At 43.3% G+C, this 25,756-nt stretch overlaps 1 protein-coding gene across 1 annotated transcript in view; it reads right to left on the reverse strand.

Moving 5' to 3' along the window:
* ARVCF (ARVCF delta catenin family member) overlaps positions 1-25,756 on the reverse strand; it is a 574,725-nt gene that overhangs the window by 497,414 nt on the left and 51,555 nt on the right. Inside the window, exon 2 of the mRNA XM_044275582.1 lies at positions 5,970-5,991. The gene's annotated coding sequence lies outside the window, so the exon portion shown is untranslated. The remainder of the gene's footprint in view (positions 1-5,969; positions 5,992-25,756) is intronic.

A 25,756-nucleotide genomic window follows, 5' to 3' on the forward strand; every position in this document is an offset into this window, starting at 1 on the left:
CAGAGATGCTTAGCACTTGTTGGCCCTTTTGCCTTCACTCTGCGGTCCAGCTCACCCCTAACCATCTCGATTGGGTTCAGGTCCGGTGACTGTGGAGGCCAGGTCATCTGGCACAGCACCCCATCACTCTCCTTCATGGTTGAATAGCCCTTACACTGTGTGTTTGGGGTCATTGTCCTATTGTAAAATAAATGATGATCCAACTAAACGCAAACCGGATGGAATAGCATGCCGCTGCAAAATGCTGTGGTAGCCATGCTGGTTCAGTATGCCTTCAATTTTGAATAAATCCCCAACAGTGTCACCAGCAAAGCACCCCCACACCATCACACCTCCTCCTCCATGCTTCACGGTGGGAACCAGGCATGTAGAGTCCATCCGTTCACCTTTTCTACGTCGCACAAAGACATGGTGGTTGGAACCAAAGATCTCAAATTTGGACTCATCAGACCAAAGCACAGATTTCCACTGGTCTAATGTCCATTCCTTGTGTTCTTTAGTCCAAACAAGTCTCTTCTGCTTGTTGCCTGTCCTTAGCCGTGGTTTCCTAGCAGATATTCTACCATGAAGACCTGATTCACACAGTCTCCTCTTAACAGTTGTTCTAGAGATGTGTCTGCTGCTAGAACTCTGTGTAGCATTGACCTGGTCTCTAATCTGAGCTGCTGTTAACCTGCGATTTCTGAGGCTGGTGACTCGGATGAACTTTCCTGGGGCGGTCCACATGTGAGCCAGTTTCTTTGTAGCGCTTGATGGTTTTTGTGACTGCACTTGGGGACACTTTCAAAGTTTTCCCAATTTTTCGGACTGACTGACCATAATTTCTTAAAGTAATGATAACCACTCGTTTTTCTTTACTTAGCGGCTTTTTTCTTGCCATAATACAAATTCTAACAGTCTATTCAGTAGGACTATCAGCTGTGTATCCACCTGACTTCTCCACAATGCAACTGATGGTCCCAACCCCATTTATAAGGCAAGACATCCCACTTATTAAACCTGACAGGGCACAAATGTGAAGTGAAAACCATTTCAGGTGACTACCTCTTGAAGCTCATCAAGAGAATGCCAAGAGTGTGCAAAGCAGTAATCAAAGCAAAAGGTGGCTACTTTGAAGAACCTAGAATATGACATATTTTCAGCTGTTTCACACTTTTTTGTTATGTATATAATTCCACATGTGTTAATTCATAGTTTTGATGCCTTCAGTGTGAATCTACAATTTTCATAGTCATGAAAATAAAGAAAACTCTTTGAATGAGAAGGTGTGTCCAAACTTTTGGTCTGTACTGTATATATATATATATATATATATAAATAAATAAATATATATATATATATATATATATATATATATATATATATAGAAAAAAAAGCCAGGCAGATCCAAGTTGATGGGTGCTGTCATCCCAGACTAATGTTCTGCTAATTATATTATTAAACAAAAACTAGGCAGCACTCCAGCTTTTATTGTGAAAGAATTAAGTGATTCCAAACTATAGTGCTATGCTCTATGGGAAAAGTAATAAAAAAATACTCAGAAGATCAATTTCCCAATTTGTAAAAAAATGTGCAAAGGAGATGGTCAATGATTTTCTTGTAATGTAGTCATGACTCATGTAATCTTATTTAACACAGAGACACAGGTAGCAATTACCTTGTATCATGAATTATAGGAAAGAAAAGGTTTTAATTTGGAGTTCTTCAATCTCTGATTAGCATACCCAGGAATCCAGACACTAGTAATTGAAAATTAATGTAAGTTTAGGATGAAATATAGAGAGCAATAATGGAGCCAATGGATCTCTGCTTACCAGCCTACAGTATGGCTTAGGTACGAGTTTTTACAGGGGTTGTATCATCAGAGACATTGATGGCATATAACTAGGATAGGTGTGGGTATCTCAAAGCATAGGAGAGTGCACAACGTTCATTTGCTTCTATGAGAGTTTTGAAAATACCTGAGCAAGTGCACTCTACTATTTCCAGAACCCTCATAGAAGTGAATGGAGAGCACACTGCACATGCATGGCTGCCTCTCCATTCACCTTTATAGAAGTTAAGAACGCCCACATTAGTGAATAGATGGTGGCCAGGATTGCATGATGCACCCTTGGACCCTTCTAGAGATCGGTGTGGGTTGAAAAGGTGTAACCCGCACCAATCTGACATGGTGGAATATCCCAGCGATATGCCACAAATGTCTTAGATGAGACAATCCCTTTAATCCCTCAAAGGGGTTGTCTCACGTTAGCAAATGGCATTTTTCATGCAGACTAAGTTAATACAAGGCACTTCCTAATGTATTGTGATTGTCCATACTGCTTCCTTTGCTGGCTGGATTAATTTTTCCATCACCTTATACACTGCTCGTTTCCATGGTTACGACCACCCTGCAATCCACCATCAGTGGCCATGCTTGCACACTATGGGAAAAAGCACCAGCCTATGTGCACTCCTACGGTACCGGCCACCAGAGAGGCTAGCACTTATTTCTATAGTGTGCAAGCACGGCCACCGATGTGGGATTCCAGGGTGGTCGTAACCATAGAAATGAAAAGTGTATAATATGATGGAAAAATGAGTCTAGATAGCAAAGCAATATGGATAATAATACATTAGGAGGTGCCTTGTATTAACTTTCTCTACATGATAAATGACACTTGCTGAAGTGAGACAACCCCTTTAAGCCACCATAACCTAACTTTACATCATGGATAGGTTTGTATTAACTCTGCATTATGTACAGTTACGTCATGGAGATCGTGCAGGCACAGGAGATGTGGAGCCGCTGGAGCCCAGTACTGACTAACAATGGGGCTTCCACGGTAACAAACAGCTGTTTAAGCCCCTACATGCCATGGTCAATAGCAACTGTGTCATTTAGGCAGTGATAGCGAGGTAGAGACCTCCCTTTGTCCCTAATGGCTCTTCTCAAAAATAATCGCGCAGCAGCGCAAATGCATTGCCGTGGCAGCTGGGAGCCTAACAAGGGCCCCCAGGACTGCCATGAATATATAAAGTGACTCTGCGCGGTTCTTCACCACAGCATGGCCGCAACCTGTCTGCCACATGGCCGCTCTGTGTGGCCATACCCTAAGGCTTGGTATACCTGATTTATAGCGATTTGTAAAGAATTACTTGGCTAACTTCAGTGAAGTTGCCAAACCAAAATTGCAACCAAACAGGCCAGGTCAATGACTCCACCACCCTATATCCACCGGCCAAATACTCCTGCTCTTTGCACCCTGCCAATCATTCATCATCAAGAGCACCCAACCTAACAATAGGCAAGAGCCCCACAAAGTCCTGGGTGTGCCCCAAGGGAAGAAATGGGTGTGCTTTCCGACCACTGCACAGCCTCAGGGAGTGCTGGAGTGAGAATAGCCACGGTGAACCACCACCACTCCTATCAATTCCACAACCACCACTCCCATTTGCTCCATCTACCCCCGCGATTCGCTGCATATATGCTTATTAAGTTGTGATACAGACAGAGCTTAATAGACTGTCAGACACTGTTACAGTGATAGGCTATAATGCAATAGTTTACAATTTACACCAGTGCATTATAAAAGCGATCAAAGAGTAGCATTGTGATGTCCCCTAGAGGGACTAAAAAAATAAACAACTAAGGTTGCAGTTTATAAAAAAAAGTAAAACAAAAATATTTTTCCATAAAAAGTTGTTTTATTTATTAAAATTGGTCAAAAACACACATGCACATTCATGGTATTTACATATTCTCGCGTTTATAAGTCATGGCTTTTGGAATGTGGCAGCAGAAAAAAAACCTCTTGCTTTTGCATGGGACAAGCTACTGTTGATAAAAAGTAGTAAAAAACAAACAAAACGAAACTTATTTGTTAAGGTGGGTTCGCATCATGTTTTTTCCATCCATTTAATGTAAACAAAAAACATATACATTAAACTGATGCCTCAGACTGAAGCCACACAGTGGTATCTGTTCACCATAGCGTTCCACTGTAAGAAACAAAAAAAGTATACTTTTTTTTCCACTGTAAAAAAAATGTATACTTTTTTTTTATGTTCTGTACAGAATACAAGAATATAGGGTGCTGCGTTTTAGTATCCTTTTTTTCTAAAGTATATGTCAAACGGAGGCATGAAATGTGATGTGAACCCACCCTTAATGCCATAATCTGAATGGTGAATGTTGTAAATTTAAGGTGCAAAAAACAATGTTAATATTGCGCTTTTTTCCATTGCTGCCCCTAAAAAATAAAGTAAAAGGGGTATTTCTATCTGGGCTATTCACGATATAGCACTAGGATATGCCCTCAATGTTAGTCCTCTTTCACACAAATGTGTGCGCCCTGTGGCTGTGCTGCGGCCCGCAATGCACGAACAGCAACCGTGGGGCAGCCGCAGTGGATCGTGGACCTATTCACTTTAATGGGTCCACGATCCACCCGTTCCGCAAAAAGATAGGACATGTTCTATCTTTTTGCGGAACGGAAGTACGGGACGAAACCCCACGGAAGCACTCCGTAATGCTTCCACAGGGTTCTATTCCGTGCTTCCGTTCCGCACCATTCCGCATCTCCGGATTTCCGTACCCATTCAAGTGAGTGGGTCTGCATCCATGATGCGGAATGCCCACGGAACGGCGCCCATGTATTGCGGATCCGCAAATGCGGCCCGCAATATGGTCACAGAGCGCACACGTTCGTGCGAATGAGGCCTTAGATAGGTGTGAGTACTACTTCGGGGACTCTCCTATATCCATAAGTGAAGGAAGAGCAGCCGCACCTGTCGGGTCACTGGCTCAGCTATTTCTTGCAATCCCATTATCCATTCACTGTTATTGGAATTCCGAAAAAGGCTGAGCACACTCGGTTTGTTATTTTCTAAAGTCCCATAGCAGTGAGTAGAAAGCAAGTCGCACTTGCATGGTTTCTCTCCCTTCACTTCGGGGGCTGCGTTCTTCAGATAAGAGCCATCAACGTCCCAGATGGTAATACTTTTACTCTATCTCTCTTGGTTACATATTTATTTATCTTGCTTATATAGTGCACACATATTCCACAGAGCTTTAATAGACATTAGCATCACTTATGGTACTTTCACACTCGCAGCAGAGAATTCCAGCAGTCAGTTTTGTCGCTGGAACTGCCTGACGGATCCGGCAATCTGGACGCCAACGGATGCATTTGTGAGACGGATCCAGATGTGGATTCGTCTCACAAATGCATTGCAATACCGGATTCGTCTTTCCGGTTGCCATCCGGAAAAACGGATCCCGTATTTATTTTTTTCACAGATTTAATGGTATGCGCATGCGCGGACGGAAAGAACTGATTCGTCTTGCCGGAACACTTGGGGCCAGATCCAGCATTAATGCATTTCAATGGAAATCAATGCCGGTTCTGGCATTCCGCCAAGTGTTCAGGATTTTTGGCCGGAGAGAAAACTGCAGCATGCTGCTCTATTTTCTCCGGCTAAAAAACGTAAGAGGGACTGAACTGAGGCATCTTGAACAGAATGCTCTCCATTCAGAATGCATTCGGATAAAACTGATCAGTTTTTTTTTCCGGCATTGAGCCCCTAGGACGGAACTCAATACTGGAAAACAAAAAACGCTACTGTGAAAGTACCCTTACACTTACCTCCATACCATCAGTTGTCTTTGGAGTGTGGGAAGAAACCCACGCAACCACAAGAATACACAGTACAAAATCCATGCAGATGTTGTCCTTGGTTTAATTTCAATCTAGGACCCCAGTACAGCAAGGCCTCAGCACTAACCACTACAGTAGATGTACTCCAAAATAGTGTCATTAAACAATACAATTTGTCATACAAAAAAATTAGGTCCTCATATATCTACACTGACGGCAAAATTAAAAAGTTATTGCTCTTCGAAAGGCGCAACAAACAAATATTTTTTTTGCCTGATGTGCTATTACTGTGCAAAAGTAGTTAAACATAAAAAAAAATAAACTTACTTGGTGTTGTAAACGCACCAACCTGTGGAATAAAAGTAACATGTTAGTTCTTCTGCACAATGCACGGCACACAATTTAAAACACAGAATTTCTGAGGGTTTTTTCACCCCCTCCTCCTAAGTTACTCAAAATGGTGCCATTGAAAATAAAACTTGAAAATAAGCTCTATATTAGGGGAAAAAAATAAAAATTTTATTGACTAGTTATGAATGTGACAAAAAACAAAAAGATTGCTGTGGATTTAATGCCAAAATGTACTGTGTTAAAAAGTTGTATATGTCTGATAGTAAAAAGCTTCATGAACCACAAACAATTAGGCTGGGTTCACACTTGAGCGTTGCGCAAACGCGCGTTTTACGCGCGTTTTTGACGCGCATTTTTATGCGCGTTTTTGTAATAGTAAACGCGCGTTTGACGCGCGTTTGTGTGATTCACTACAGTGTCCTATGGCCACAAACGCCCCAAAAGTCGCTCATGTACTTTTTGGAGCGTCGGGCATTTTACAGCGCGATCGTACGCGCTGTAAAACGCCCAAGTGTGAACCATTCCCATAGGGAATCATTGGTTTCTCCTTGTTGAGCGTTTTACAGCGCGTAGGAACGCGCTGTAAAACGCTCAGGTGTGAACCCAGCCTTAGGCTGGTTTCACACGAGCGTGATGGATTGGCTCCGGATGCGTTCAGGGTGCGTTCAGTGAAACTCGCACCATTTCGCAAGCAAGTTCAGTCAGTTTTGTCTGCGATTGCGTTCAGTTGTTAAGTTTTTTCCACGCAGGTGAAATGCGCTTTGATGCGTTTTTCACGCGCGTGATAAATAACTGAAGGTTTAACAAACAACATCTCCTAGCAACCATCAGTGAAAAACGCATCGCACCCGCACTTGCTTGCGGATGAAATGCGTTTTTCACGCAGCCCCATTCACTTTTATGGGGCCAGGGCTGCGTGAAAAACGCAGAATATAGAACATGCTGTGATTTTCACGCAACGCAGAACTGATGCGTGAAAAACAACACTCATGTACACAGAGCCATTGAAATGAATGGGTCAGGATTCAGTGCGGGAGCTATGCGTTCATGTCACGCATTGCACCCGCGCGTAGGGTTGTTGCGGGTATCGAAATTTCGATACCCAATCGATACTTTTGTCCCGGTATCGATACGATACCGGGATTTCCGTTTTTTCGATACTGGGCTGCGCTTCTGCGCAGTCTAGTATCTCTGAACATGAGCGCGCTGCTATCGGCGCGCTCATGTTCTCTCTCAGCAGCACGGGGAGAAGGAAGCTGTCCTCCCTCCCCCTGTGCTGCTGCTGCCGCTGCCACCAATGAGAAGCGAGGGGCGGAGGAGGGGCAGCGCCGGCAATGAGAAGCGAGGGGCGGAGGAGGGGCAGCGCCGGCAATGAGAAGCGAGGGGCGGAGGAGGGGCAGCGCCGGCAATGAGAAGCGAGGGGCGGAGGAGGGGCAGCGCCGGCAATGAGAAGCGAGGGGCGGAGGAGGGGCAGCGCCGGCAATGAGAAGCGAGGGGCGGAGGAGGGGCGGCGCCGGCAATGAGAAGAGAGGGGCGGAGGAGGGGCAGCGCCGGCAATGAGAAGCGAGGGGCGGAGGAGGGGCAGCGCCGGCAATGAGAAGCGAGGGGCGGAGGAGGGGCAGCGCCGGCAATGAGAAGCGAGGGGCGGAGGAGGGGCAGCGCCGGCAATGAGAAGAGAGGGGCGGAGGAGGGGCGGGCGCACTGCGCCACCAATGATAGGATTATTTCAACACAGAGCTGCGCCCAGCGATGCCCCAGCACTCACCATTAGTCCTGGGCGCCGCTCCGTTCGCCTGCAGTGCCCCATTACTGTCTCCTCTCCTGCTCCACATGCTGCTGATTACTATCGGAGCGATGGGAGGAGACATCAGCTTCACTAGTAGGCGTTCCTTCTCCCTGCGCTGCGATTGGACAGCGCTACAGCCAGGGAGAAGGAACGCCCACTAGTGAATCTGATGTCTCCTCCCATCGCTCCGATAGTAATCAGCAGCATGTGGAGCAGGACAGGAGACAGTAATGGAGCACTGCAGGCGAACGGAGCGGCGCCCAGGACTAATGGTGAGTGCTGGGACATTGCTGGGCGCCGCTCTGTGTGGCCTGATAGTGAAAGTCTGGACTCATATACAGTAGTCAGTCTTTAACACATACAGGAGGCGGGTGCCGGCAGCAGAATCGCATTGCCGGCACCCTGCCCCTGACAGGGAGCTGCGATCAGCGGCAGTTAACTGCCGCTGATCTGCCAGTACCCGCCTCCTGTATAAAGAGGTTGTTATCATTGCCCCCCCCCCCCCTCAACCCACCCATCCCATTAAGATCATTGGTGGCACAGTGTGCCGGCCCCTCTCAACCCCCCAGTATTAAAATCATTGGTGGCAGTGGCCACAGGGACCTCTTCCCCCCCCCCCCCCCCCCCCCTCATTGGTGGTGCAGTGGCAGCTTCTGATCGGAGCCCCAGCTGTGTAAGCCTGGGGCTCCGATCGGTTACCATGGCAGCCAGGACGCTACAGAAGCCCTGGTTGCCATGGTAACATCCCTGATGCTGTGTGCACAGAGCAGCAGGGACAGTGTGGAGTCCTATTCACCCTAATAGAGATCTATCAGGCTGAATAGGAAAAGGGATGAAAGATCCCAGGTTCTAGCCCCTAAGGGGAAAATAGTCATTAAATAAAAAGTGTAAAAAAAACAAACAAAAAACACTAAAATATGAAGTATAAATCACCCCCTTTTCCCAATTTCACATATAAAATATTTAAATAATAAACATATTACATCGCCACGTCAGAAAAGTCCAAACTATTAAAATATATAAAAAAAAATCTAGGTGGTGAATGCCGGAACAGAAAAAATAAAATAAAAACTGCGCGATTCGCCATTTTTAAAAATGAGGAATGCACGTGGCTTTTTTTGTTTATTTTTTTCGCGTGGTATCGAATGGTATCGAGTATCGCAATACTTTTTCATGGTATCGAAACCGAATCAAAAAATTGGTATCGCAACAACTCTACCCGCGCGGAAAACTCGCTCATGTGAAAGGGGCCTAAATGAGGTTGGCTAGGATCAAGTAAAACATAAAAACACAGCCATGGTGAAAAATGACATAAAATGATAAATAAAACATTACTTACCTACCTCCTAACAAGATCCACCGTCACTCCAGGTCACTCACATATATATATATATATCATATTAAAACGTAAGTGCTTAGTGATTAGAAACAGTGTCGTGTGTGACCAATAAAGTGACTAATGCACCCAATTGTATACTAATGTTACAAATGCAGTGGCAATGGAAGACTTTAGGTGTGCTCACTACAGAAGGATTAACATGGTGATTAGAGATGAGCGAATCAAAGTTGTCAAAGTGGAATTCGATCCGAATTTCAGGACAAATTTGATTCACACCGAATCCGAATTTTCTCACGCTTCGTGATAACGAATCGCATTTTTTCCTAAAATGGCTGCTGCACGTGTTAGGACATGGAGCAAAGAATTCTGGGAATGAGGGATCACCCACAATGCCATGCATGCAGCCAATCAGCATCCAGCCAGCCTTGTGATGTCACAGCCCTATAAATAGCCTTAACCATCTTGGATTCAGCCATTTTCCAGTGTACTCAGTGCAGGGAGAGACGTCAGCAGGCGCTAGGAAAAGTGCTAGGAAAGACTTGAAAACTTTTATTTTGCTGAATAGAAGTTCAGGGAAAGAGCATTAGAAGTGTAGGGAAAGGATAGGGAGGAATTATTCTACAGTGTTGAAGCAGAACAGGGTCCAATAGGGGAGTGTACAACCTGGGTAATAGGACCAATCCTATTACACCTTGCTGCACTGACTGGGGATCCAAATTGCCATTTCCTGCTGCTTTCAGGTTTGTAATAGATGATACCTCTGCAATTCCAGCAAACCGTTCTCTTTATTGGGGTGCAAGTGATGTCTGATACATTCATTAACCCTTTCATGACCAAGGGTCATTGATGCCCCAGTGTCCAGGTCAAAATTTACAAATCTGACATGCGTCACTTTATGTGGTAATAGCTTTGTAACACTTTTACTTATCCACGCCATTCTGAGATTGTTTTCTCGTGACACATTGTACTTCATGATAGTCATATATTTGAGTCAATATATTTCACCTTTATTTATAAAAAAAATCCCAAATTTACCAAAAATTAGGAAAAATTCACAATTTTCCAAATTTCAATTTCTCTGCGTCTAAAACAGAAAGTGATACCTAATAAAATATTTATTACTTAACATTCCCCATATGTCTACTTTATGTTGGCATCATTTTGGAAATGTCATTTTATTTTTTTAGGGCGTTAGAAGGCTTAGAAGTTTAGAAGCAATTCTTACCATTTTTAAGAAAATTTCCAAAACGCACTTTTTAAAGGACCAGTTCAGGTCTGAAGTCCCTTTGTGGGGCTTACATAGTGGAAACCCCCATAAATGACCCCATTGTAGAAACTACACCCCTCAAGTTACTCAAAACTGATTTTACAAACTTTGTTAACCCTTTAGGCGTTCCACAAGAATTAAAGGAAAATGGAGATGAAATTTAAATATTTCACTTTTTTGGCAGATTTTCCATTTTATATATTTTTTTTCTTTAACACATTGAGGGTTAACAGCCAAACAAAACTCAATATTTATTACCCTGATTCCGCGGTTTACAGAAACACCCCACATGTGGTCGTAAACTGCTGTACGGGCACACGGCAGGGCGAAGAAGGAAAGGAATGCCATACGGTTTTTGGAAGGCAGATTGTGCTGGATTGGTTTTCTGAACGCCATATGTTTTTTATTTTTCTGCCGATCGTCTTGTGCAGGGGCTCGTTTTTTGCAGAGAGTGTTGAGGTTTTTATTGGTACCATTTTTGGGTACATAGGATTTTTTGATCATTCATTATTACACTTTATGGGGCAAGTTTTCATTTATTTATTTTTACAGAGTTCATCTGAGGAGTTAAGTCATGTGATAGTTTTATAGAGAAGATCGTTACGGACGTGGCAATACCTATACACAATAATAGCATTTCTGAAACCAAAAAAATGATGTTTTAGTGTCTCTATAGTCTGAGAGCCATAGCTTTTTTATTTTTTAGGCGATTGTCTTAAATAGGGTATAATTTTTTGCGGGACGAAGTGATGGTTTGATTGGTACTATTTTGGGGGTCATAAGCCTTTTTGATCGCTTGCTGTTGCACTTTTTGTGATGTAAGGTGACAAAAATAGCTTTTTTGGCACTGTTTTTTTAATTTTATTTTTATGGTGTTTATCGGACGGGGTCCATCACGTGATATATTTATAGAGACGGTCGTTACGGACGCGGTGACACCTAATATGTGTATTTTATTTTTTCATTTTTTTATAGGAAAAGGCAATGTCTTTTTTTTATTTACATTTTTATTTATTTATTTTTACTTTTATTATTTTCACTTTTTTTTTATCAGTTCCCTCTTGGATCTTGAAGATCCAGTGGGGCTGATAGTTGTACTATACTTTGCAATGCTCTTGCATTGCAAACTATAATACTTCCAGACTGCCTGTAGGTGGCAGCACTGGACGCCTTTGCCATGGCAACCGGACGCTTTTGCAAAGCGTCCGGTTGCCATGGCAACCATCGGGCGCTGCGATCACAGCGCTGCAGCCCTGATGGTGGAGAGAGGGAGCCCCCTCCCTCTGTTAACCCGATGGATGCCGCAAACGCAGCATCTATCGGGTTACAGGAGAGTGTCAGCATAGAGCTGACACTCTGCTGATGGCGGCGGCTCAGGAATGGAGCCGCCGCCATCACACACACAGAATGAGGAATCGGGGGGTAGGGACAATATTGAGGGAGGCTGGGGCAGGAGGGGCGGCCAGAAAATTAATGCAGGGGGCGGGGAGGGGGCGGACCGCATGCCAATCAGGGCAGGAAGGAGATGAGCGCCGGCTGGGCACAGATCAGCGGGCACAGATCGGGGGGGGGGGGGACACCACAGAGGGACACCAAAGGCTTGGAGGATCGGGGGGCATGAGGAACACTATCAGCTTTCAGGCTCTGATCTGCAGAGCGCAGATCAGAGCCTGAAACCGGCATTTTTTCACTGCCGCGATCCGATTGGTTAGTCTGCACAGACTAACCAATCGGATCCATTGCCGGCAAGGGGCCACTCCGATTGGTCCCTTGCCGACATTACTGCACTGTATGCTGTCCGTGACAGCAGCAGGGCAGGGGCAGAAGCTTTAATCCAAGCGCTTTGCAGCGCTTGGATTAAAGAGCTGCCAGAACGTATATATACGTGGTAGCTGCACGGGGTATGTGCAGCTATCACGTATATCTACAGATTGCGGTCGTGAAAGGGTTAACAGGGTGTATTACTAAGAAAAATGTCTACATCCTAATAGCCCTTGCGCGGTGCAGTTATATGTTCTAAAGCCTTTTTTGGCGTGTATTAGTGGCAAAAAAAGTATTATTTGCCATTCACGGACGCAGTTATATGTTCTAAATCCTTTTTTGGCGTGTTTTAGTGGGGAAAAAGGGCTTATTAGCTGTTGTGTGGTGAAGTGAGAAAAGTACAGCCCTTTTTGGTGTGTATTAGTGGCAAAAAAAGTATTATTTGCCGTTCAGCGGTGCAGTTATATGTTCTAAAGCATTTTTTGGAGTGTATTAGTGGGAAAAATAAAGTGTTTATTAGCTGTTGTGTGGTGAAGTGTGAAAATTACAGCCCTTTTTGTCATGTATTAGTCGCAAAAAAATATATAATATTTGCCGTTCAGCGGTGCAGTTATATTTTCTAAAGCATTTTTTGGCATGTATTAGTGGCAAAAAAAGTATTATTTGTCGTTCACGGATGCAGTTATATGTTCGAAATCCTTTTTTGGCGTGTATTAGTGGGGAAAAAAGGGCTTATTAGCTGTTGTGTGGTGAAGTGAGAAAAGTACAGCCCTTTTTGGCGTGTATTAGTGGCAAAAAAAGTATTATTTGTCGTTCAGCGGTGCAGTTATATGTTCTAAAGCCTTTTTTGGCGTGTATTAGTCAGGAAAAAAGGGCTTATTAGCTGTTGCGTGGTGAAGTGAGAAAAGTACAGCCCTTTTTGGTGTGTATTAATGGCAAAAGAAAAATATTATTTGCTGGTCAGCGGTGCAGTTATATGTTGTAAAGCTTTTTTGGTATTAGGTAGCAAAAAAGTATTATTTGCCGTTGTGTGGAGAAGTGAGAAAATTACAGCCCCTTTTGGCATGTATTAGTGGCAAAAAAAAGTATTATTTGCCATTCAGCGGTGCAGTTATATGTTCTAAAGCCTTTTTGTTGTTTATTAGTGGCAAAAAAATGTATTATTTGCAGTTCAGCTGTGCAGTTATATGCAGTTACATTTGCATCCACGGCTTCCTCTGGTAGGCAAGCAAGTAGTGATGAGGAGAGTGGTGTGGGATCTGGTGTTGCGAGCGGTCAAGCGTTAGATTTTATTATTTTCCCTAATAATAATTTAACTCACCTTAATCCACTTGCTCGCGCAGCCCGTCTTCTCTTCTGTCTTCTTCTTTGAGGAATAGGACCTTTGATGACGTCACTGCGCTCATCACATGGTCCATCACGTGATCCATCACCATGGTGATGGATCATGTGACGGACCATGAGCTGACTGCAGTGACGCCACCACAGGTCCTTTTCCTGTGTACAGCAAAGATGAAGACAGAAGAGAAGCCGGGCTGCGCAAGCAAGTGGATTAAGGTGAGTTAAATTATTTGTAATTTTTTTTAACCCCTCCAGCCCTATTGTACTATGCATTCTGTATTAAGAATGCTATTATTTTCTCTTATAACCATGTTATAAGGGAAAATAATAATGATCGGGTCTCCATCCTGATCGTCTCCTAGCAACCATGCGTGAAAATCACACCGCATCCGCACTTGCTTGCGGATGCTTGCGATTTTCACGCAGCCGCATTCACTTCTATGGGGCCTGTGTTGCGTGGAAATCGCACAAAGAGGAGCATGCTGCGATTTTCACGCAACGCACAAGTGATGCGTGAAAATCACTGCTCATGTGCACAGCCCCATAGAAATGAATGGGTCCGGATTCAGTGTGGGTGCAATGCGTTCACCTCACACATCGCACCCGCGCGGAAATCTCGCCCGTGTGAAAGGGGCCTTAGACTTCCCACAGTAAAACGCCACTCTGAAATGTGCACCGTTTTGCCTTACTGGGGGGGGGGGGGTCACATCTCGGTCACATACAGTTGATCAGGTTGTTGATTGGGGCTTGTGGAATGTTGGTCCACTCCTCTTCAATAGTTGCAGAATATTGGCAGGAACTGGCACACGCTGTCGTATACGCCGATCTAGAGCATCCCAAACATGCTCAATGGGTGACATGTCCGGTATGCTGGACATGCAAGAACTGGGATGTTTTCAGCTTCCAGGAATTGTGTACAGATCCTTGCAATATGGGGACATGCATTATGATGCTGCAACATGAGGTGATGGTCGTGGATAAGTGGCACAACAATGGGCCTCAGGATCTCATCACGGTATCTCTGTGCATTCAAAATGCACCTGTGTTTGTTGTCCATAACATACGCCTGTCCCATACCATTACCCCACCACCACCATGGGCACTCGATCCAAAACATTGATGTCAGTAAACTTCTCACCCACACACGCTGTCTGCCATCTACCCTGAACAGTGAAAACCAGGACTCATCCGTGAACATACAGCCTCTCCAATGTGCCAGACGCCATCGAATGTGAGTATTTGCCCGCTCAAGTCGGTTACGATGACAAACTGCAGTCAGGTCCAGACCCGATGAGGACGATGAGCATACAGATGAGCTTCCCTGAGACGGTTTCTAACAGTTTGTGCAGAAATGTTTTGGTTATGCAAACCGATTGTTGCTGCAGCTGTACGGGTGAATGGTCTAAGACGATCATGGAGGTGAACATGCTGGATGTGGAGGTCCTGGGCTTGGGTGGTTACACGTGGTCTGCGGTTGTTTGGAGGCGGCTTATGGTAGAGAAATTAACATTCATTGCACGGGCAACAGCTCTGGTAGACATTCCTGCAGTCAGCATGCCAATTGCGCGCTCCCTCAAACATTGCGACATCTGTGGCATTGTGCTGTGTGATCAAACTGCACATTTCAGAGTGGTCTTTTATTGTGGGCAGTCTAAGGCACACCTGTGCAATATTCATGCTGTCTATTCAGCACCTTGATATACCACACCTATGAGGTGGGATGTATTATCTCTGCAAAGGAGAAGTGCTTGTGTATGTCGAAAATGTTTTAGATCTTTGAGTTCAGCTCATGCAAAATGGGAGCAAAACCAAAAGTGTTGCGTTTATATTTTTGTTCAGTGTAGATATTAGGTCTAAAATAGGAAACTAAATGATAAGGCTACTTTCACACTTGAGGCAGAACGATCCAGGAAAGCAGTTCCGTTGCCGGAACTGCCTGCCGGATCCAGCAAAATATATGCCAACCGATGGCATTAGTAAGACTGACCAGGATCACGATCAGTCTAAAAAATGCCTCATCAGTCAGAAAAATGCATTGAAATTCCGGATTCGTCTTTCCGGTGTCAACCGGAAAAACAGATCCGGCATTTTTTTTTCACCTTTTTTTCGGTCTACGCATGCACAGACCAGAAGGACGGATCCGGCATTCCGGTATTTTGAATGCCGGATGCGGGAATAATACATTACTATGGAAAAAAATCCGGCATTCAGGCAAGTCTTCATTTCACTTCAACCGGTAGCATGCTGCGGTTTTATCTTTTGCCTGATCAGTCAAAATGACTGAACTGAAGACATCCTGATGCACCCTAAACGGATTACTCTTTATTCAAAATGCATGGGGATATACCTGATCAGTTCTCTTCCGGCATTGAGCCCTTTTGACGGAACTCAGTGCTGGAAAAAAAAAACGCTAGTGTGGAAGTACCCTACGTTATAGAAAAGTGTCTAACATGTCTTTCAATATCTGTCAAATCTTTCACACAGCATGACCACCGTGATACAGTTCCTGTCTTAATTGGATACAATATAATAATTTCCATTCCAGTATCCAAGTACAATTATACTTTTTACACATTATTTTTTACAATTACACGTTTTCACATTTTGTTATGTTGCAGCCTTGTGCTAAAATAAAATAAAAAATAAATTTATTTAAAACAAAAATACTAAAATGTATATTTTTCATGGACATATGTATCCAGACCCTCTGGGGTCCTCCCATTTCTCTTTATCATCTTTGAGATGTTTCTACACCTGGATTGGAGTTCACCTGTGGTAAATTCAGTTGATTTGACAAGTTTTGAAAAGATAAACCCCTGTCTATATAAGGTCTCACAGCTACCGAAAAAATGCATATTACAGCAAAAAAACAAGCCTTGAGGAGGAAAGAACTGCTTGTGGAGCTCTGAATAGGATTGTGTGGAGGCAATTCTGGAGAAGGATACAAAACATTTCTGTTGCTCTGAAAGTACCCAAGAGCACAGTGACCTACATAATTAAGGGGAAAAGGGCCTTGGTACGAGAGGTGACCAAAAACCCAGTGGTAACTCTGGCTGAGCTCAAAAGATCCTGTGTGCAGATGGGGGAATCTTCCAGAAGGTCAGCCCTCACTGCAGCATTTCACTAATCTGGGCTTTATGTGTAATGCAAGGCACCAACTAAACAGACCAGTGAGGGTGAAGTAAAAGGGGTTTATTAATAAAATAAACAAAGTCCAGGTAAACTTCACTGGGCAATCATCAGGCAAACAAAAAACTACAGAAAGCCAGGAGTAGTCCCAATCCGTGCATAAGTCTCTGTGCAACTTGCCAGGTGAACGGATGCGTCACGAAAAGTCAAGGGTCCTGGATCCCACTGGAACGGACGGAGTCTGTCATGCCCGGTTTTGACTATGTGCGGAGGTCGGCCAGAATAGCAGCACGTCTTTAGTGTTTGTTTTGGAGTCGTGCTGGATCCGCCTCCCATCAGGTGCACTGGGTGGGTCATTCGTTTAAATGGCTATCATTTCCAGTGCTCTGAGCGGGTTCTAGAAATCAGTCTGGCCAAGCAAGGTTTTCTGTCCCAGCTCTGTTAAGATAAGTGTGGTTTCTATTCTTGTTGTTTGCTGTTTAAGTCGTGTTGATATCTTCTCTCCCATCCAGGTTTTGTGCGAGCAGGCTGCTCCTATTTCCCCTTTTCACCATCTCAGGGAAGTTAGAGTGTATTAGCCTAGGCACGAGGACACAGCATTCCTACCACCAAGGTCTGCCAGTGGGCTGAGCAGTGCAAGGAGAGAGGTCAGGAATTAGCTAGGAGGTGACCCCTGCTTCTTGCTCAGAGCCTGGATGTTGGTTTTTCTATGTGTCTGAGTGCTTGTCCGCCGTGACAGAGTCCCAGCAAACTTCAGTCAGTAGCTAGCAGTACTGACCTGCACCTGGATAAGGAAGGATAACAGTGGGCACTGACTTACCTGGGAGGCCACCTTTTATGTGCCTGCTAACAAATCCCAGGGCGCCAAGTGTCCACTCCCCATAGGTCATGATCCTGCCCTACACCTGTGTACAAGGCTTTAGTCGGTCATTAGTCAATTAGACCAATGCCAGCCCCCTAATCTGCTTTGAACTTGCGGCCAGGTGCTATTCCCTTCGCTGGTCGGCGAAGTACATAAGAAGCGCGAATGTGCAACCGCGTATCCCCTTGCAAACCCGTTTCCAAACGTAAATGCGGATGCACGACAGGCTCTGCAAGAGTGCGCAAGCACGTCAACATGGACACTAGAATAGAATCCGCAATAGACACCGGAGACTAGTTCGGCCGCAGCGTACTGCCACTAGCCCAGCTAAGCTGTCCCCGAAAGCCATGCGGTCTTCCCCTCCGGCGCACATGCGAACGCATCCCCGCGACGATTCGCAAAGGGGTTGGAGCTAGTGTATCAATGGAGACACGCGTAACCTGTCCCGCAGCTCCACGAGGACCCTTTTTGGACCCACCGGAGTGCGATACAGGTAAGGATCTTACATTATGGCAGAAAAGCACTTAAATGACTCTAAGACTGTGAGAAACAAGATCGTCTGGTCTGATGGAACCAAGAGTGAACTTTATGGCCTCAATTCTAAGCGTTATGTTTGGCGAAAAAACAGGCACTGTTCATCAGCTGCCAAACACCAACCCTACAATTAAGCATGGTGGTGGCAGTTGGGGTGTTTTTCAGCAGCTGGGACAGGCGACTGGTCAGAGTTGAGGAAAAGCGAATGGAGAAAAGTACAGAGATATTATTATAAATCTGATCCAAAGTGCTCTGGAACTCAGAATGGGCTGAAGGTTTACCTTCCAACAAGACAATGACCCTAAACACACAGCCAAGACAACACAGAAGTTGCTTAGGGACAACTCTGTAAATGTCCTTGAGTGGCCCAGCCAGATCCCTGACTTGAACCCAATCGAATATCTCTGGACAGACCTGAAAATGGCCATCTACCAATGGTCCCCATCCAAACTGATAGAGCTTGAGAGGATCTCAAGAGAAGAATGGCAGAAAATCCTCAAATCCAGGTGTGCAAATCTTGTGGCATAATATCCAAGAAGATTGGAGGCTGTAATCACTGACAAAAGTGCCTAAATGAATTACTGAGTAAGGATCCATTCACACGCAAATTGCAGATCCGCAATACACCCGGCCAGCACCCCCATAGAACTGCCTATTCTTGTCCGCAATTGCGGACAAGAATAGAACATGTTGTATTTGTAAAAACTTTCTTATTTTAGCACAACGCTGTAACACAAAATGTGAAAAAAGTAAAAGGATGTCAAGATTGTCTGAATGCACTGTATATACACATCCAAGTCACATTATTATGACCACCAACTAATATCCAGAATAACCACCATGTGCAGCAGAGAAAGCAGATAGACAGGCTGTGAGTGACTCAATAAATTCCTGGTAGGGTATCACAGGTAGCTATGGCCATACTGACTGCAGTGCATCCCACAGCTGCTGGAAGGAGCATGGAGGAGGATCCATAGACTGAACGTACTGATCGAGGTGGTCCCACAGATGCTCAATTCTAGGGAATTACAAGGGGAGGGGGGGGGGAGGGGCAGGGTAGTATTTGGAAGTCTTGGTCATGCTCTTTCTACCAATGTTGGACATTTCTAGCCGTGTGACATGTCGCATTGTCTTGCTAGAAGATCCCAACCGCCGTACAGAAGACGTCAGCATGTATGTGTACGTGATTTGCAAGGATGGATTCATACCGAAATCTGTTGACAGTGCCTTTCACATAACCGTTCACCTCTCACACCAATGGCATGTGGTGCTTCATAGTTTCCACTATGCTTATTCCCAATGGTGCCATTTGTCCACTCACAATAAACTTTTACCACAGCAGCATGTGAACACTTCAGAAACTGCGTAGTTTCAGAAATACAGCAAACCTTGGTCCAAAAATGATCCCTTTTTGCAACTCTGATAAATCACCCCTTTTACCCATGACAGCAAAGTGGGATATATGTGCAGACAACCTATCGCACCTTACATACCCACCACGCCAGCTCATGACACGTGACTTCCTTCATGAGTGACGCACTGTCGGTGTTAAAAGTGGAAAGTGGTCATAATAATAATAATGTGACTGTGGAGTTTATATATATATATATATATATATACACTTCAGTTTCCTACCACATACCACATACTGATAGGGAACACTGGAGACAGCAAGCAATGATAATGTCTGTAAAGCGTTGTGGAATACGTCAGCGCTATATAAGTGAGAACAATAAATAAGATAGATAGACAGACAGATAGATAAATAAACAGACAGATAGATAGATAGATAGATAGATAGATAGACAGAACGATAGATAGATAGATAGATAGATAGATAGATAGATAGATAGATAGATAGATAGACAGACCGATAGATAGATAAATAGATAGATAGATAGATAGAAAGACAGACCGATAGATAGACAGACCAATAGATAGATAGACAGACCGATAGATAGATGGATACATAGACAGACCGATAGATAGATAGATAGATAGATAGACAGACAAGATAGATAACCAGAATTCAATAGAAATGTCTGATTTTCATTAGTCGATTTTCAATAAATTTTTATCTATTATTACTTTCGGCAGTTTTGAGTTCTTTCAGTGACCATTGTGAGTTTTTCTTTCTTTAACAGAAGGGTACCAAAAATGTTGTCTATATATATTTATTTCTGAATTAGAAAAGGATGTGATCCTATGTCATGCCCTTTATTTTCAGCTCACTGACCTGACCATGCTACAAAATAGCATTGTTTCTAGGAGAATAGGCAGCGTCTGCAGCTGTAATCATACCCATCTGTCAAGCTCTTCAGAGCCTTGGGTGAATTATCACTGAAGATTCTCTATGTGTATTGCTTCCATTGGAAAGCCCATTAAAGAAAATGCATTTCTTCCAGTGAACAATCAGTACTGAATACCCAAGGTGCACCGTCTATTCACAAATATATATAGCACAAATCTAGGATCTCTCTAGCTCTTCAATACTGATTTCAGATTTAAGAAACACCTTCACAGCATACAGTAAATACGGTGCTTTATGTCCACCCCAAGATTAAACAATACCATAATCAGCAGCAAACTCCGAATGGAAGGAGTTAATGCTGCTCAGCGCTTCTAGAGCACAGAATAATACCATCAACTGTAAACCTAGAAAGGATAATACTGAAGGTTTATCTGCTTGGTTTATCGGATGCCTCCCAACAAAGGGATGAACTGTCAGAAAGCGCTACTGCTATCTGTAGAACGGGATATAATGGAGATGGGGGAAGAGCTGTTTATGTGCACAAAACCTGCAAGATCCTAATTATCCCCGTTACAGTTTCTGCCTCTGGCAAGAATTTTGTTCTGAAACAGAAGCAGAAATTCTGTACACATTACGACCATTTACAAAACACATTACTTTTAGACAGGCATTGTATCAATTCTGTCTGTCTATCTCTATCAATCTATCTATCTGTCTACCATACGTCTATCTATCTAAAATAGCAAAAAGGCAGCACTCTGAAAAAATATAAAAAATGCTAAAAGTTTATTCACCCATGTGGATACGCGACGTTTCGGCTCAACCTTAGAGCATCTATCTATCCATCGTCAAGTGACTCAGTCATCCAACCCATCATAATGTAAACTATAATTTTAGATTTGCCTTCTAGATTTAAAAATTTCACTGAAAGTGCTGCATTAATTCAAGTTTTTTTTACAAGGCTCGCATTATATGTTTAAGTAAAAGTAGCAGAGTAGACATAAATCAAGCAGGTAATTTCACCGCAGAACATTTATCACAAATTCCGACTGGAGTGCATAATTTAACAAATAAACAAATTGCAGTTTCAGCACTTACAGTCAAGGTGACAGATGCTGTTTAGTCTTGTGGCTAAGACAGAAAGACCAGACATAAGCCAGATTTGGGGGTCATTAAGGCCACTAGAAATCCACAACAAAATCCAATACAATGTATATACATGAATTGGGTTTCTAAACCTCATTCAAACATTTGTCCACTGCAGACATGATGCATGATATGTGGATTTTGGGCACAGTTTCACAGTGTATTGTAAGGGAATGTATCGCCAGAAAAAATTACCTATTATTTAAATCAAGTTTCTGTATTAACTCCTTAGTGACTAGACTGTTTTGGGAGTTTTTCTTCCTTTTTTCATCGTCAAGTTCCTTTGGATTGCTTTAACCCCTTCACGACTGCAATCTGTATATATACGTGATAGCTGCACATGCCACGTGCAGCTACCACGTATATAAACGTTCTGGCAGCTCTTTAATCCAAGCGCTGCAAAGCGCTTGGATTAAAGCTTCTGCCCCTGCCCTGTATGCTGTCACAGACAGCATACAGTGCAGCAATGCCGGCAAGGGACCAATCAGAGTGGCCCCTTGCCGGCAATCGATCCTATTAGTTAGTCTGTGCAGACAAACCAATCGGATCGCGGCAGTGTTAAAATGCCGGTTTCAGGCTCTGATCTGCGCTCTGCAGATCAGAGCCTAAAATCGGTAATGTGTCCTGCCCCCTTCTTGAAGCCCCCGATCTGTGCCCCCTTCTTGTTCTTGTCCTTCTTATCCTGCCCCCGATGTGGTCCGCCCCCTCCTGCCCCGATCTGTGCCCCCTTCTTGTCCTTCTTCTTATCCTGCCCCCGATGCGGTCCGCCCCCTCCTGCCCCGATCTGTGCTCCCTTCTTGTCCTTCTTCTTATCCTGCCCCGATGCGGTCCGCCCCCTCCTGCAATTTGTTAAATGCTGCCCCCCCTCCCCCGTTTCCAGCGCTGCCCCCTGCCCCCGATGCAGTCCCCCTTCTGTGTGTGATGGTGGCGGCTCCATTCCTGAGCCGCCACCATCAGCTGCGTGTGTCAGCTCTATGCTGACACTGCTGTAACCCCATAGATGCCGCAGTAGCGGCATCCATGGGGTTAATAGAGGGAGGGGGCTCCCTCTCTCAACCATCAGGGCTGCTGCGATCGCAGCGCCCGATGGTTGCCATGGCAACCGGACGCTTTGCAAAGGCGTCCGGTTGCCATGACATAGGTGTCCGGTGCTGCCACCTACAGGGCATCTGATTGTATTATACTTTGCAATGCAAGAGCATTGCAAAGTATACTACAACCATCAGCCCCACTGGATCTTCAAGATCCAAGAGGGAACTGATAAAAAAAAAGTGAAAATAATAAAAATAAAAATAAATAAAAATGTAAAAAATAAATTTCCTTTTCCTATAAAAAAAATAAAAAAAATAACAAAACACACATATTAGGTGTCACCGCGTCCAAAACGACTATCTCTATAAATATATCACATCATCAACCCCATCCAATAAACACCATAAAAAATAAAAATGGTGTAAAAAAATAAGCCATTTTTGTCACCTTACATCACAAAAAGTGCAACACCAAACGATCAAAAAAGGCGTAATTACCCCAAAATAGTACCAATCAAACCGTTACCTCATCCCGCAAAAAATGAGCCCATATTTAAGACAATCACCCAAAAAATAAAAAAGCTATGGCTCTCAGACTATGGAGACACTAAAACATAATTTTTTGGGTTTCAGAAATGCTATTATTGTGTAAAACTTAAATAAATAAGAAAAAGTATACATATTGAGTAACGATCTGCTCTATAAAACTGTCACATGAACTAACCCCTCAGATGAACGCTGAAAAAAAAAAAAACTGTTCCAAAACAGCCAATTTTTTGCCCACCTTGCCCCATAAAGTGTAATAATGAATGATCAAAAAATCCTATGTACCCAAAAATGGTACCAATAAAAACCTCAACTCTTTCTGCAAAAAACGAGCCCCTGCACAAGACGATCGGTAGAAAAATAAAAAACATATGGCGTTCAGAAAACCAATCCAGCAAAATCTGCCTTCCAAAAACCATACGGTGTTCCTTTCCTTCTGCGCCCTGCCGTGTGCCCTTACATCAGTTTACGACCACATGTGGGGTGTTTCTGTAAACTGCAGAATCAGAGTAATAAATATTGAGTTTTGTTTGGCTGTTAACCCTTATGTGTTAAAGAAAAAAATGTAATAAAATAGAAAATCTGCTAAAAAAGTGAAATTTAGAAATGTAATCTCCATTTTCCTTTAATTCTTGTGGAACACCTAAAGGGTTAATAACGTTTGTAAAATTAGTTTTAAGTAACTTGAGGGGTGTAGTTTCTACAATGGGGTCATTTATGGGGGGTTTCCACTATGTAAGCCCCACAAAGTGACTTCAGACCTGAACTAGTCCTTAAAAAGTGGGTTTTGGAAATTTTCTTAAAAGTTTTAAGAATTGCTTCTAAACTTCTAAGCCTTGTAACGTCCTAAAAAAATAAAATAACATTTCCAAATTGATGCCAACATAAAGTAGACATATGGGGAATGTTAAGTAATAAATATTTTATGAGGTATCACTTTCTGTTTTAGAAGCAGAGAAATTGAAATTTTGAAAATTGCTAATTTTTTTAATTTTTGGGTAAATTTAGGATTTTTTCATAAATAAAGGTGATATATATTGACTCAAATTTATGACTGTCATGAAGTACAATGTGTCACGAGAAAACAATCTCAGAATGGCTTGGATAAGTAAAAGTGTTCCAAAGCTATTACCACTTAAAGTGACGCATGTCAGATTTGTAAATTTTGACCTGGACACTGGGGCATCAATGACCTTTGGTCATGAAAGGGTTAAAATACAATGTACTGTCCCTATAGTGCATTGCATTTTAATGCCAGTGCAATACTGACTTTGACCAGCAGGTTGCGCTGCATGGGGGCCCAGGATAAGGCCCCTTAGTGAATGTAAAAAGGCATATGGGTGGTCACTAGGGGGTTAAATTTTTTTTTTTTTTCTTCTCATTTTTAGAGATTTTTTTTAATTTACCATGATATCTATATTTAAAAAATTATATTATACATTCAAACCGATTCTACCTTTCATTTTAACTGTTCCTTTGGAAAATGAAAGATGGAATCTGATTGGTTGCTAGGGGCACCTAAGCCAGTTCTACTTTACACCAGTTTGATAAATCTTCCCCAGTGAGTCCTAAACTAGAACCCAGCCCTCTTTCCCTACCTAATTGCAGTATATACTGGATAAAAGTCCCTACTGTAAATAAAGTGCAGAGATGGACAAACAGAAACCAATAACAAACACAATAGCAGTCGTACGAAAACGGGTCAGTACCAGATGGGCCACGAGGTACAATAGTAAAGGCAAAGGAAGGTCAAGAGGCAAGCCAGGGTCAAAAGCACGAGACATCCAACAGTAATCAGAAACAGGGACCAAGAAACAGCTACTGAGCCCAAAGACAATCAACAGCAATGATTCGATTCCATTACAATGGAAGATTTAAATAGAGAGTTAGGTCAACAGAGCAAAACCTGATTGGTCCAGTCACCTGACTCTCCATCGGTCAATCACATAAACCAAAAGGCAATTGGACAGATGGGTTGTCATTCAGCCCGCTGCCTATATCCCCTAGCACACACCCAATGCGGGGGAAAGCAGAGCATTGCACTCTGCAACTAAGGACACGGCCACGTCACTGTGCAGTGTGGTTCAGCAGCACAAGTTGAGAAATGTGCCGCTGAAGCCCAAAAAGGTAAGTATATATACCATATATACAGTACCTGTGAATATATATATATATATATATATATATATACAGTCATGTGAAAAAATTAGGACACCCTTTGAAAGCATGTGGTTTTTTGTAACATTTTTAATAAAAGGTTATTTCATCTCCGTTTCAACAATACAGAGAGATTAAAGTAATCCAACTAAACAAAGAAAACTGAAGAAAAGTCTTTTCAAGATCTTCTGTAAATGTCATTCTACAAAAATGCCTATTCTAACTGAGGAAAAAGATAGGACACCCTCACATGTATTCCCTCTTAAATTGGCTCAGATCTCACACAGGTATATCACACCAGGTGCACATAATTAGTAGATCGTTACTCTGCATGTTGAATGAGGCTTGCCCTATTTAAACCTCAGACATTTAGTTTGGTGTGCTCCTGACTGTTGAAGTGAGAGTGAGCACCATGGTGAGAGCAAAAGAGCTGTCAGAGGACTTCAGAAAAAAGATTGTAGCAGCCTATGAGTCTGGGAAGGGATTTAAAAAGATCTCAAAAGATTTTGAAATCAGCCATTCCACTGTCCGGAAGATAGTCTACAAGTGGAGGGCTTTCAAAACAACTGCCAACATGCCCAGGACTGGTCGCCCCAGCAAGTTCACCCCAAGA

Source organism: Bufo gargarizans, chromosome 1 (genome assembly GCF_014858855.1).
Source record: "Bufo gargarizans isolate SCDJY-AF-19 chromosome 1, ASM1485885v1, whole genome shotgun sequence".
In the NCBI taxonomy this organism is placed as follows: Eukaryota; Metazoa; Chordata; class Amphibia; order Anura; family Bufonidae; genus Bufo; species Bufo gargarizans.